The sequence below is a fragment of the Xenopus tropicalis genome, chromosome 5 (assembly GCF_000004195.4).
Source record: "Xenopus tropicalis strain Nigerian chromosome 5, UCB_Xtro_10.0, whole genome shotgun sequence".
Lineage (NCBI taxonomy): Eukaryota > Metazoa > Chordata > Amphibia > Anura > Pipidae > Xenopus > Xenopus tropicalis.
The window spans coordinates 15439340-15454728 of NC_030681.2; the positions used below are offsets into that span (position 1 = coordinate 15439340).

Genomic DNA, 15389 nt, shown 5'->3' on the forward strand with positions numbered 1-15389 from the left:
CATCTGCTCAGATTCTGGAGCACCCCCGGGGTGGCAGTTCAAGGCTGGGCTGGCCAGCTAGGACCATGAGATGAGATATGGATGGACCAGAAGAGTGACCGAAGAGCAAAGACTGCAGAGACAGGGTAGGTGGCCCTATATGGAACCCTAAAAGGCAGTTGTGGTAGGTCATGCTAAAGCAAATCTGATGCCACAACGTGACGTTCTCTTTGGTGATACAAAATTAAGCAAACTTAAAAAAGTAACAATGTTGCCTAGGGGTAGTTTTATATCCGGGGTGCAATGATGCCAATGCCATGGTTGCCTAGAGCCTTGGCTTGGGGTGGGGGTGACAGCCTCAAGGCCAACTAGGTTACCGTATATATATATATATATATATAAGGTCTCAGCGTTACTACTGGAAGCCCAGGATGATGGTTAGGATAAAATTGTTTGGCTGATACAATGTTTTCATGGTTTTGTAGCCCAAAAGCCAAAAGCTCTACTTCAAGGGACTTGACAAAAAACCCTGATTTAGAGATTTTAGAGATATTAGTTTAATACTGTGCTAAATCTTAATAAAGCTGCTGCATTAGGGCACCTTAAGTTCAGATGGACTCTATAGGGGTCAGTGTGAAAGAGCAAAACACAGGCGCAATGCACCCCTATGAATAGAGCACTACCTGCACTCGGCCGCAATGTATTCATGAGGGGTGGGCAAGGGGGAGACATATAGGAGTCCCTCCTCCATTAAAATGTGTAAGATAAGGAGCAGCAGAGGCATAATGGGACTCTCTCCTTACCACCTGTGGTTTGGCAGTCGGTAAGTTCAGGGCTGGCCTGTGCCCCCTAATGTTGGCCTGTGCCCCCTAATGCTGGCCTGTGCCCCCTAATGTTGGCCTGTGCCCCCTAATGCTGGCCTGTGCCCCCTAATGCTGGCCTGTGCCCCCTAATGCTGCCCTGTGCCCCCTAATGCTGGCCTGTGCCCCCTAATGCTGGCCTGTGCCCCCTAATGCTGGCCTGTGCCCCCTAATGCTGCCCTGTGCCCCCTAATGCTGGCCTGTGCCCCCTAATGCTGTCCTGTGCCCCCTAATGCTGTCCTGTGCCCCCTAATGCTGGCCTGTGCCCCCTAATGCTGGCCTGTGCCCCCTAATGCTGGCCTGTGCCCCCTAATGCTGGCCTGTGCCCCCTAATGCTGGCCTGCACCTTGTGCCCCACCACAGCCGACCCATGGGATGAAGCGCTGCCTGAATGAGTACTAAGGGGTGCGCTCTTGAACTTCTTCATGTTCTTGTTCTTCTTCCCTCTCTCTGTACCTAATGACCCCTTATACCTTGTAGTAGGATTTAGCTGAATAAAACACTTTCTCAGCTACTTGATGTTCAAGGGCATGATCGGTTTAAGTGACTTTCTCTTTAACACAAGAGTCCATTTCTGCCATGATGTCTCTGCTCTGTCTACTCCCATAAGCTCAGCAAGGTCACGATGCTCTATGTCTATAAATCAAGAGACAAAGGGCCATGTTGCTTGCTCTTCCATCTTACGAGTCACATGAGAAACATCTGAAATTCCATTCATTTGAAGGAAAACTCCACCCAATTTAAGAAAATCCCATTATATTTTTGATCATTTCCCCGGGGAGCAGCATGAGTTGGGCAGTCAGTGTTAGATGACTACAAAGAAAACAATCCATCTTCCTAAAGAACTAAGTACAATTCCAAGTCAAATATTATCAACTAAGGTGAAAATACAGTATCATCTAGGCCAGAGGTCCCCAACCTTCATTACTCGTGAGCCACAGTCAGTTGTAAAAAGACTTGGGGAGCAACACAAGCACCATAAAAGTTCATGGAGGAGCCAAATAAGGGCTGTGATTGGCTATTAGGCAGCCTCTATGCACACTATCAGCTTACAGGGGCTTTATTTGGTAGGAAATCTTGTTTTTATTCAACCAAAACTTGCCCCCAAGTCAGGAATTCAAAAATAACTCCCTGGTTTGGGGGCACTGAGAGCAACACCCAAGGGGTTGGGGAACAACATGTTGCCCCTGAGCCACTGGTTGGGGATCACTGATCTAGGATGATCTAGTTCCATTACCCGGCTCAGGCTTGGGGTGGAACTGGTGAGTGTCCAGGAGCTTAAGGGCCATAAAAGGGAACAATAGGAGAGGACATTTGATACAGAAACAGTAGACGTCAACGTATGTAGCAGGATTGGGAGACATGACCTTTAAATGTTGTTCTAGTGCAACATTCCACTTTTGGGTGTCAGCCGGGGCCAACAGGCAGAACATACACACATATAAAGTATCTAACAATTGTTAGATATTTTCAGTAGATACACGGAGATGCCCAGCCTGGAGGCTGTATATAAACAGGCAAAACATATATTTTGTAAAGTGTGAAGGCTAGACAGTTTTTGGATAAAAGAGGCCACACACCAAAGCTGACACTCTGGTTAGTTGATGACTTCTAGGTTATCCCTTTGCCTGGAATCTGGCAGAGCCCAGGTGTAAGATGACCTGGAAGCAGTGTGGGCCCAGTTATCAGATAAGTGGGTGATGATCAATGGTTGAGTTATCAAATCAGTAATATTGGGTCATTCCCATTTGGCCCAACTGCACAGTATATGTGCCACCACTTTGAAGGGATTAATAAAAGAGGCCCTTATGGCCCAAAGATGAATCAGTGCTGGTATTTAAATTATACCAGGAGGCCCAGACCAGGCTGTGGTTACCTGTTAGAGCTCGTTTACACTGCAGTCTTGGAAGGGGAGATACATATCAGTCCAATACGATTCCTAGCGTGGTGATGTGTCCTTTCCAAAGAGCACAAAGCTGAATCACACACTCAGAACTTCCAATTCCAAGAGATGTTAACGAGTATCGATATCACAATGGAACTGCACACTGTGTCCCTATGTCATATTGTTAGTCTAGCCTGAAAACAATCCACAACTCCATGTATGTATGGGACTGTAGGCAGGGAGAGTAGGCCAGTACTTGTGCTCACTGCTAACACCCTACACTCAAAATGATTGGCTGCTTGTTCCATTGTTACTCGTGGTGTTTCCTGAGACACGTAGGCATCACTAAAGTTCACTAAAGTGAGTTCCCACGGGGGTTAATACCTGATAATGATATTTTCCAGTTTTTTATACCAGATAGTAGTCTCTCAGTGTAGTTTGTTGGTGTAAGGACAGAGCAAAGTAACTTGCATAAAAGTGTTTTAGATAGCTTGGCAGTACAGGTATGGGACCCGTTATCCAGAATGCTCGGGACCTGGGGTTTTCCAGATAAGGGGTCTTTCTGTAATTTGAATCTCCTACCTTAAGTCTACAAAAAAAAATTATTTCAACAGTATTTAAACCCAATAGGATTGTTTTGCCCCAATAAGGGGTAATTATATCTTAGTTGGGATCAAGTACAGGTACTGTTTTATTATTACAGAGAAAAGGGAATCATTTAACCATTAAATAAACCCAATAGGGCTGTTCTGCCCCCAATAAGGGGTAATTATATCTTAGTTGGGATCAAGTACAGGTACTGTTTTATTATTACAGAGAAAAGGGAATCATTTAACCATTAAATAAGCCCAATAGGGCTGTTCTGCCCCAATAAGGGGTAATTATATCTTAGTTGGGATCAAGTACAGGTACTGTTTTATTATTACAGAGAAAAGGGAATCATTTAACCATTAAATAAACCCAATAGGGCTGTTCTGCCCCCAATAAGGGGTAATTATATCTTAGTTGGGATCAAGTACAGGTACTGTTTTATTATTACAGAGAAAAGGGAATTATTTAACCATTAAATAAACCCAATAGGGCTGTTCTGCCCCAATAAGGGGTAATTATATCTTAGTTGGGATCAAGTACAGGTACTGTTTTATTATTACAGAGAAAAGGGAATCATTTAACCATTAAATAAACCCAACAGGGATGTTCTGCCCCAATAAGGGGTAATTATATCTTAGTTGGGTTTCCGGATAAGGGGTCCGATACCTGTATTCCCTTTTGCACAGTACAGTAACACAAGCAGACAGCTGAGAGCCTACTAAGCAATGCTGCAGGCAGTGGTGCCTTCATGTAATGCGCCCCCTATGGCTGGGCCTCAGCAAGTGCCTGACATGCCATAATAAATTACTTTGAATTTGCTTCTTTTAATTAAAGTCTATGAGCTGCCTCACAAGTGACCATATCTGAAGTGCAAGGAATGTGTAAATGGGTTGAACCCTGGGCTGCAAGTCCCAGTCTCTCTGCATGGATTCTGTACTGTCAGCAATAAACTCCAAAAACATCCCATTGATTCTGTGGGTTTACTCAGGCAGGCCACTAGGTGTCACTGTTCTTACCCCTTTCCTTGCCAGGGATTTATCATTGTCCTTTAAATACCTTTTCCTCCTCCAACATTGCTTTCAAGAACCAGGAATCTAGAAAATGAAAGCAAATGGTTTATCTGAAGAAATAAAAAAACATGATTTTTACTGATCAAAACAACCAAAAAGTGTAGTATGTCCAACACAAGCCCTATAACAAGCATACACTAGAGCTTCCAAGCAGATTCATTTTGAGGGGGTAAAAGGCATTAAACTCTAGTGAAACAGCGCCCCCTGCGGCAAAATAATTATGTTAATAGTATCATGTGTCAGAAAAATGTAAACATGACTGTTTATTTTATCTAATCTATCTATCTATCATCTATTCTGTCAATCTGTCCATCTATCTATCTATCTATCTATCTATCTATCTATCTATCATCTATCCTGTTAATCTATTATCTATATATTCTGTCAATCTATCAACTATCTATCATCTATCTATCATCTATCCTGTTAATCTATTATCTATATATTCTGTCAATCTATCTATCAACTATCTATCTTATCTATCTATCTATCTATCTATCTATCTATCTATCTATCTGTCTATCTATCATCTATCTATCTATCTATCTATCTATCTATCTATCATCTATCCTGTTAATCTATTATCTATATATTCTGTCAATCTATCTATCAACTATCTATCTTATCTATTTATCTATCTATCTATCTATCTATCTATCTATCTATCTATCATCTATCTTAACTATCTATCTATCAACTATCTATCTATCTATCTATCTATCTATCTATCATCTATCTATCTATTTATCCATCTATCTATTTATCTATCTATCAACTATCTATTTATCTATCTATCTATCTATCTATCTATTTATCTATCAACTATCTAATCTATCTATCATCTATATATTCTGTCAATCAATCTATCATCTATCTATCTATCTATCTATCTATCTATCATCAACTATCTATCTATCTATCTATCATCAACTATCTATCTATCTATCTATCTATCTATCAACTATCTATCTATCTATCATCTATCTATCTATCTATCTATCTATCTATCATCAACTATCTATCTATCTATCTATCTATCTATCTATCTATCTATCAACTATCTATCTATCTATCAACTATCTATCTATCTATCTATCTATTTATCTATCAACTATCTAATCTATCTATCATCTATATATTCTGTCAATCAATCTATCATCTATCTATCTATCTATCATCAACTATCTATCTATCTATCTATCTATCTATCTATCTATCTATCATCAACTATCTATCTATCTATCTATCTATCTATCTATCAACTATCTATCTATCATCTATCTATCTATCTATCTATCTATCTATCTATCTATCATCAACTATCTATCTATCTATCTATCATCAACTATCTATCTATCTATCTATCTATCTATCTATCTATCTATCTATCAACTATCTATCTATCTATCAACTATCTATCTATCTATCTATCTATCTATCTATCTATCTATCAACTATCTATCTATCTATCTATCTATCTATCAATCAACTATCTATCTATCAACTATCTATCTGTCTGTCTGTCTGTCTGTCTATCTATCTATCTATCTATCTATCTATCATCTATCTATCTATCTATCTATCTATCTATCTATCTATCTATCTAACCATATACTATATGTATAAATATACACAGGCACACACACATATATATGTTTATACCATACAGTGTGACCCCAATTGCAGGACTGGTCAGAGTGCTGTCCCTTTAAGCAGTGCAGCAGCAGGAGTCGCGGCCAGCCGGAGTCGCAGCGGGCAGTTGGAGTCGCAGGGCCGGTGGGAGGGGGCAGAGAGGGAGCGCAGACAGGCGCTTGTCACATTCCCTCCCTCACCCCCGGGGCAGGCTGGCGAGTCTCCTGTGCGATCCGGAGGGAAATGTAGAACAGGACGGACCGGTTTCGCTCTCAGCCCCGCACTCTCCCTGCCTGTTGGGAGCCTCTCCGAGCAGCTCTGAGCCGGGGGAACCTCTGCCTTACTCCGCTACAGCAGCCCGGGAACCTCTGTACAGCGACACTGCCCGGGAATCGCACCTCTGCTCTCCTGTACAGCGACACTGCCCTGGAATCGCACATCTGCTAACCTATACAGCGACACTGCCCGGGAATCGCACCTCTGCTATCCTATACAGCGACACTGCCCGGGAATCGCACCTCTGCTATCCTATACAGCGACACTGCCCGGGAATCGCACCTCTGCTATCCTATACAGCGACACTGCCCGGGAATCGCACCTCTGCTCTCCTGTACAGCGACACTGCCCTGGAATCGCACATCTGCTAACCTATACAGCGACACTGCCCGGGAATCGCACCTCTGCTATCCTATACAGCGACACTGCCCGGGAATCGCACCTCTGCTATCCTATACAGCGACACTGCCCGGGAATCGCACCTCTGCTATCCTATACAGCGACACTGCCCGGGAATCGCACCTCTGCTCTCCTGTACAGCGACACTGCCCTGGAATCGCACATCTGCTAACCTATACAGCGACACTGCCCGGGAATCGCACCTCTGCTATCCTGTACAGCGACACTGCCGCGGAATCGCTGTCAACCTGTGTTGCGACTGTGCGGCGACTTGTCTCCTAGCTGGCGCGGTGACCCTGCGGGACGCAGTACCGGGAGTAAGGCGCAAGGTAGGGGCATTTATTGGGGAGTTGGGCTTTACATGGTTATATGTACACATGTGGGGGCACCTCTCCCCCCCCCCAAGCCGCTGTAGAACTAGCGATGTGGGTGCAAGGGATGGGCGCACCTTGGCCATTGACTTATATTGCCCCTGTTTGTGGTTTAGAAAAAAAGTTGCCCCTCATGCCCCAGGGTTATGCCCCAATGTGCCCTTATTATAAAACTTAGTGCCAATCTATTTCCCTAGTGGGGCCCCTAATACTGTATTGAGGGTTCTGTAAGGGCCCAATGGGGCTCTCAGGGGATTCTGGGAGTAGGAACGCATTGGAATGGTACAGGCTGATCAAACACACATTACTGTGGGGAAAGTCTGGTATAGATTTGGCACAATCTCATAAACCCCCCCCAGGAAGTTTTGTTTTGGGGGGGGGTCAATATGTTGGGCAAACAACGTATTATTGGGGTGCAACTAAAGAGCAAGGAGACTCTTGGGTGTCCAGAAGGTATAGGGTGCCCAGCGCGGGACTGACAGAAGCAGTTTGTGTGACTTGGGGCCCTACAGTGGTATATCTGTGGGGCCCAATAATGTGTAGTTGTATCCTGTAACCCCCAGCCGGGCACAGGGCACCCACAGAAACTTATTATACACCCTATGAGGTTTTGGGCACTTGGTGTCTTTGTAAATACTGGCAGTGCCAGTCTGTGCCCCCTGTACTTGTGCCCAGTGTACCCCCCCCCGGCACAGGCCAAGGCACTAGGGTGCCACAGAGAGTGTCAGCAGGCAGTGAAGGGGTTACGCGCAGCTTCTTGGGGATCTGGCTGCTGTTTGGAATAGTAATTGTCTGTTAAGGGAACCATATGACTGTAGCAGCAGGGGATCATGTCTGTGCCTGTGAGATCAGGTCAGAAAACAGCCGCGGGCAAACAGACAGTTTCAGTCTGTTCCCAGCAAGAATGTACGTGCGCTGCCAGCGGGGTCACTGTGGGTCGGGCACAGAGGGCTGTATGGGGCACAGAGGGCTGGATGGGGCACGGAGGGCTGGATGGGTCAGGGGCATGGAGGGCTGTATGGGGCACGCAGGGCTGGCTGGGGTACGGAGGGCTGTATGGGGCACGGAGGTCTGGATGGGGCACGGAGGGCTGTATGGGGTACGGAGGGCTGTATGGGGTACGGAGGGCTGTATGGGGCACGGAGAGCTGTATGGGGCACGGAGGGCTGTATGGGGCACGGAGAGCTGTATGGGGCACGGAGGTCTGGATGGGGCACGGAGGGCTGTATGGGGCACGGAGGGCTGTATGGGGCACGGAGGGCTGTATGGGGCACGGAGGGCTGTTTGGGGCACGGAGGGCTGTATGGGGCACGGAGGGCTGTATGGGGCACGGAGGGCTGTATGGGGCACGGAGGGCTGTATGGGGCACGGAGGGCTGGATAGGGCACGGAGGGCTGTATGGGGCACGGAGGGCTGTATGGGGCACGGAGGTCTGGATAGGGCACGGAGGGCTGTATGGGGCACGGAGGGCTGTATGGGGCACGGAGGGCTGTATGGGGCACGGAGGGCTGTATGGGGCACGGAGGTCTGGATGGGGCACGGAGGGCTGGATAGGGCACGGAGGGCTGTATGGGGCACGGAGGGCTGTATGGGGCACGGAGGGCTGTATGGGGCACGGAGGTCTGGATGGGGCACGGAGGGCTGGATAGGGCACGGAGGGCTGTATGGGGCACGGAGGGCTGTATGGGGCACGGAGGGCTGTATGGGGCACGGAGGTCTGGATGGGGCAGGGGCACGGAGGTCTGGATGGGGCAGGGGCACGGAGGGCTGGATGGGGCAGGGGCACGGAGGGCTGGATGGGGCAGGGGCACGGAGGGCTGGATTGGGCAGGGGCACGGAGGGCTGGATGGGGCACGGAGGTCTGGATGGGGCAGGGGCACAGAGGGCTGGATAGGGCAGGGGCACGGAGGGCTGGATGGGGCAGGGGCACGGAGGGCTGGATGGGGCAGGGGCACGGAGGGCTGGATGGGGCAGGGGCACGGAGGGCTGGATGGGGCACGAAGGGCTGGATGGGGCAGGGGCACGGAGGGCTGGATGGGGCAGGGGCACAGAGGGCTGGATAGGGCAGGGGCACGGAGGGCTGGATGGGGCAGGGGCACGGAGGGCTGGATGGGGCAGGGGCACGGAGGGCTGGATGGGGCACGAAGGGCTGGATGGGGCAGGGGCACGGAGGGCTGGATGGGGCAGGGGCACGGAGGGCTGAATGGGGCAGGGGCACGGAGGGCTGGATGGGGCAGGGGCACGGAGGGCTGAATGGGGCAGGGGCACGGAGGGCTGGATGGGGCAGGGGCACGGAGGGCTGAATGGGGCAGGGGCACGGAGGGCTGAATGGGGCAGGGGCACGGAGGGCTGGATGGGGCAGGGGCACGGAGGGCTGGATGGGGCAGGGGCACGGAGGGCTGAATGGGGCAGGGGCACGGAGGGCTGAATGGGGCAGGGGCACGGAGGGCTGGATGGGGCAGGGGCGCGGAGGGCTGAATGGGGCAGGGGCACGGAGGGCTGGATGGGGCACGGAGGGCTGGAAGGGGCAGGGGCACGGAGGGCTGGATGGGGCAGGGGCACGGTTATACCTGTTTGCTGCTGGGAGCTTTAGGAATGTAAGGAGCACAATGGGAATAGTGCCTGAGCGTGTCCCTGCACATCAGCCTGGGGCCGCCTTGTCTAAACCCCCTGCACTTTATAACTTGCCCTTATGGAAGGGGCAGGCAGAGCTGGGGGCTCTTGTTAACGCTCTCCGTGCTGCTGATTGCACAAATCCATCCTTAGGATTAGGGTTAAGGGATAGGGGTGTCGGGGTATCATTTATAGAGTAGCGCTTTCCAACATGTGGCCTGTGTAGCAGTTGTTGAGTTGCAACTCCCTGACCCCCAGGCTGCTGCCTTATTGATAAATGTGTGTATATAACCATGGTAACACTCATGTCTAATGCACACCTACAGCGTGAGTGGGGGGGGGGGGGCATGTTAAGAACAGCTAAAGAAGAATTAACCCCCTCCCAAACAGAATATATGCAGTAAATGTTGAACAACACCTGGTATTTGTGGACTGTCAGTTTGTTGCTATGGGCACTATGTCTTGGCTTTGGTGCAGATCAGTTGGGGTTATTGTGAGACAAATGGGCATCATGGCATAGCAATGTATTAAACCTAATGGGATCACCTGGATTTGGCACTTACCTAGAGCTCTGTTTGTAACTTGCTTCACCCAGTCAGAGTGTAAGCTCTTGGGTGCATCTCCACCCTGGTACTGTCCTAATTCTCAGTGGTCAAATGCATTAACTTCTCTTGTGTATTGTGGCAGCTCTCCCTTGTGTGCCTGTACCCTACGTGGATTGTAAAGGTGCAGAGCGGACCCCACGTTCATGGAGAGGCTTGGGGGGGCCAAGACCACAGGGTCTGCTACCTCTATAGCTATAAGAAATCCCCCCTCTCATACCGCTCTCTGCGTAAAGGGCCAGAGAGGGGTTACCCAAGCGGGTGAATGGGTGGAGGGAGGGCCAGGTAGGTGTTTACTGTGGCCTGCCAAAGATTCTTGTGCAGGGGGGCTCGGCACCACATTGTTACCCCACAAGCTCAATGCTATAATTGTATAAGAGATTTCTCTTATGTCAGGGGCTTTCTTTGGATTATAAAGGCGCAAGGCATTGCTCCTAAGCGTATCGGCTCTCCCTCCCGTGTCTGTACCCTACATGGATGGTAAGGCGCATCGGATAGGTGCCCATCCGTCCATTTAAGGGATAAATACACAGGAGCCAAGTAACTGGTTCACTCCCACAGGCAGATGGGCCAGATATTAGGGCAGCTGGCCCACATACACCCGTGGCTAGTTTGCTCTGATGCAGAGAATAAGCCCCCCAGGCCAATCTGGAGAGAAGGAGCCAGTCTGCACTATGGAAAAACTACTTGTGTCTAAACTTGTTCCTTTGCAGCTTGCATAAAGCGCCAGTGTGCCTGCCCAGCCTCCTCTGATGGATGCATGCCAGCGGTGCAACATTTAGGGCCCTCGGGGGCCCAGGCCCCACTCTGTGAACATTTTTTTCTAAGCCCCCCCACCCTGGCTGGCCAAACTCATGGGTAACCCACAGCGCTCCCCTATAGTTACACCAAAATGCACGCTATTATGCCCATGGGCACTGCCAGCAGCCTGAGCCCAGAGATTCCTGTATACACACCCCCTTTTGCCCATGCTGCTATGTGTATGGGTATATCCTTTCAGCCAATGACAGTGTTCCTTTAATAAGCCCAATAGCTTGAGCAGAACGCGGGAACGCCATTAGTAGGTGAACACAGGCGGCCAATTTTTTTATTCCCATCATGGCGCCATGCCAGAATTATTTTTTTCCTTCCTCTTAATAAATAATGGCCATAAGCCCCGTTAGTGTTACAGGCCCATATGTTAGAGAGATCTGGCGCGGGGGAGAGATCCCCGGGAGTGGGCGCACGTGTTTTACAGAGGAACCCCAAGGTGCTGGTATTTTAGCTGCAAATCTCCCCGGCGCAGCTCTATAAATAAGCACTCGGCCTGCTGGGGAGGGAGGGGGGTTTTTTAAGGCGATTCATTAAGAATTTGGACTTACGCAGCCAGGAATAAGCAGGAAGATCGGCTTCGCTTATTTTATTGGGAATGGGGGCGATAGGCCTGGGTATTGCTTGTGCCTGTGTCTGTGAGATGTAAATGGCACAGCAAGCTGCTATTCTGCTCCCCTGGGGTACCCCCTGGTATCCCACAAAATACCCCCAAGGTGGAAAAAGGGGTAATTCTTCAACTTTGTAGGTGGTCTGCAGTTCTGCCTCACCCCCCCCCCTATTCCCAGCAACACATTTCCAAGGGCTGTGCTGTCAACATGGGCCCCCGGCCCCATCCCCTTCCCTTCCCGACCCCACATTGCCGGTAACTTGGGTGCCCCTTAGAGAGTGATGAGTTGCTGATGTCCTTTGCCCGCCTGTGGGAAAGCCATGCCCATCATATCAGTTCACATGTGGTGCTGCCTCTGGTCACGTCAATTCATGACATCATGCGGTGACATCACAGGCCATGTGTACATTACATATACCGATGCAACGACCCAGCCCAGAATGCCCATTGAGTAGTGGCCAGTGGTACACACCACAATACTAAGTGATTAATTACTCGGTGGGCCAACAACAGAACCCTCAGAATTTCTCCCTATTGGTTCCAACAACCTGGACTTGTGGGTGTCCTTACGAGTCGGGTAACCGAGGCAGAGAAATGTTATACTCAGTGTCACCCGTGGGTGCAGCACCTTAGGCCGGAGTCACGTGGGCATTTGAGCAGGGCCTTAATCATAGAGGAATACTATGGGGACTGGGCTTTTGGGTCAGGCGAGAGCATTCATTAATAAACCTAGCTGGCGACTTTACAGCCAGTCTCAGATCAAATCACTAACAACAGGCGGCATTTACAGCACTGCCACAAATGACTTGGTTTTTCGTTAAGGGGTTAAATTAACTAGTAGTATGATATAGAGACTGCTGTTCTTGGACGATTTGCAATTATTCTTCATTTTTCACTTTATTTAGCTTTTTGTTCAGCGGCTCTCCAGTTTGGAATTTTAGGCACTATCTGGTTGCTAGGGTCTAATTTAACCGGGCAACCAGGCAGCAGTTTGAAAGAGAGATAGGAGTACGAATAGAGCAGAGGCTAAATAGAAGGATAAGTAATAAAAAGTAACAATAACAATAAAATTGTAGCTTCATAGAACAATAGTTTTTTGGTTGCCGGGGTCAGTGACCCCCTATTTGAAAGCGAATAATTAAGAAAACTATAATTGATTAATTAAGAAAAATAAAGAAGACCAACTGAAAAAGAATAGGCCATTCTATGACATACTAAACCGTACCACTGCCACCTCTGCCTGGTATATTTGAACCAGTGCTTCTTATTGCCCTGTGCCTGCCCACAGCATGGTTAATGTAACTAAGAACAACCAATTGCTTCTACTGTTAGTCAGGGATGGCGGCATGAGTGAGTGCTTTGCAATAGGAATAAAAGCATGTTCCATAAAAAAGAGGTTCCCAAACTGCGGAGGTGGGCGCCGGCTAGGTGGGATTGGGGTGCAGAGCACATGTTTAGGCCCTGGCACAGGATGGGGGTTAAGCCTGGGGGGGTGACCCTGCATGTTGGCCCCTGTCCCGCTGGGGATGTGAGAGCGGCTCCCCCAGACGCACAAAGCACAGACCGAACTCCCACTAATCCCTCTGGGAAGCTCATTTCACAATGACGAGGGCTATTCTCCTGCAACGCTGGGCTCAGTATCTGCCGGCCGCTGCCAATATCACTGACTCACTTCCATGGAATCCTACCTTGGGTTTTTATTTCCCCTACAAGGAAACTTATTCAAGTAAAAAAAAAACCCTACTTTGCCCATCCTGATGCCATGGCTTTTCCTTCTCCGGCAGGGTATAGGGTAATGGCCCTGGGCAAACATTTTATGCAACAATGAATGGACGTAACCACCTATAGCCCTCCAGCTGTTGATTAACTACAATTCCCATCATCCCACCTATAGGCAAATCATTAATTCCTGTAAAAGTCCTCCCCTCGTTGCCTGTGCCGTAGTATCAAGGTTGCAGGGGAGTAGGCGGGGGGTTGGGTGGATAATGAGGTTTTGGGTACAATGGGCATGACTTGGGTGGTTCAAGGGTATGGCCATGGTATGCATTGGTAGTTTTGTTCATTGGTGCTCCATTCTGCTTGCTTGTAGGGCCCTTTGTCCAGGGACAAAGGGCCCTAGGGGAGGCAGGCCCTACTAACGTAGTACAGGTATTGGACCCCTTATCCGGAAACCCATTATCCAGAAAGTATATGGTGGGCCATCTCCCATAGACTCCATTTTAATCAAATAATTCACATTTTTAAAAGAACAGCCCTTTTGAGTTTATTTCATGGTTAAATGATTCCCTTTTCTCTGTAATAATAAAACAGTACCTGTACTTGATCCCAACTAAGCTATAATTACCCCTTATTGGGGGCAGAACAGCCCTATTGGGTTTATTTAATGGTTAAATGATTCCCTTTTCTCTGTAATAATAAAACAGTACCTGTACTTGATCCCAACTAAGATATAATTACCCCTTATTGGGGGCAGAACAGCCCTATTGGGTTTATTTCATGGTTAAATGATTCCCTTTTCTCTGTAATAATAAAACAGTACCTGTACTTGATCCCAACTAAGATATAATTACCCCTTATTGGGGGCAGAACAGCCCTATTGGGTTTATTTAATGGTTAAATGATTCCCTTTTCTCTGTAATAATAAAACAGTATCTGTACTTGATCCCAACTAAGATATAATTACCCCTTATTGGGGCAGAACAGCCCTATTGGGTTTATTTAATGGTTAAATGATTCCCTTTTCTCTGTAATAATAAAACAGTACCTGTACTTGATCCCAACTAAGATATAATTACCCCTTATTGGGGGCAGAACAGCCCTATTGGGTTTAATTACTGTTTAAATAATTTTATTAGCAGACTTAAGGTAGGAGACCCAAATTATGGAAAGACCCCTTATCCGGAAAACCCTAGGTCCTGAGCATTCTGGATAATGGGTCCCATACCTGTACTAACTTGGTTGGGGGGGAGGGCCTGTGCTTCCTGGAGATGGCAAAAACTATTGTGAAAAAGTTTTTTGTTCCACTTGATGCTTGAGTAAAGGTGACCAACTGCATGGGTGTCCTGTCTTGGCCAAGGGAAATTACCCCCCCCATGTTACTTCATGCGGCTTCAGTATTAAGGCTTATTGATGGAGTTGTATTGCTTCTAGTAGCTGCAACTTCAGATGCAGAGAGTTGCCTCTTGCCCTTGGATACACGTGCCAATGTTTCATTGTGCTACTCATTGTAGGTGGGACGCTGACACTTGTAGTTCCACATGCTCAGGGCAGTGACCAAAGTGTTTGTGAGTCGCTTGGGACAGTGCACATGTGCTCTCCAGCTGTGGTCATTTATTGGCCGCCCCTGTGCTTGGCTGTCCCCGCGCTGGAGGTTACACCCATTGTGTGGAGCTCTGGATCCAAGCCCCAAAGTTTGGGAAGAAAATTTTCCATATAATTGTGCGCTTGAAAATCCTCATATTACTCTCGCCATTTCCTGCCTTGTAACTGCACACACAGAAAAACCAACACGTTGGCCTGGCTGCATAGAAAGCAGTGCAGTCTGCATCATGCGTGTAGCCAAAGTGGTATTTAGAATATCCCTTTAGTGAGAGCTGAGGTGGCACCAATATTTACAACATAAAAGCTAATATAAACCCTCCAGACAAATGAATGCCAAGTTTACAGGAATTTTTTTCTAGTTTAAAAGTTA

At 48.0% G+C, this 15389-nt stretch overlaps 1 protein-coding gene across 1 annotated transcript in view; it reads left to right on the forward strand.

Moving 5' to 3' along the window:
* Window positions 1–6167: 6167 nt before the first annotated feature.
* Window positions 6168–15389, forward strand: part of sertad4 (SERTA domain containing 4) — a 28718-nt gene continuing 19496 nt past the window's right edge. Inside the window, exon 1 of the mRNA XM_004914084.4 lies at window positions 6168–7021. The gene's annotated coding sequence lies outside the window, so the exon portion shown is untranslated. The remainder of the gene's footprint in view (window positions 7022–15389) is intronic.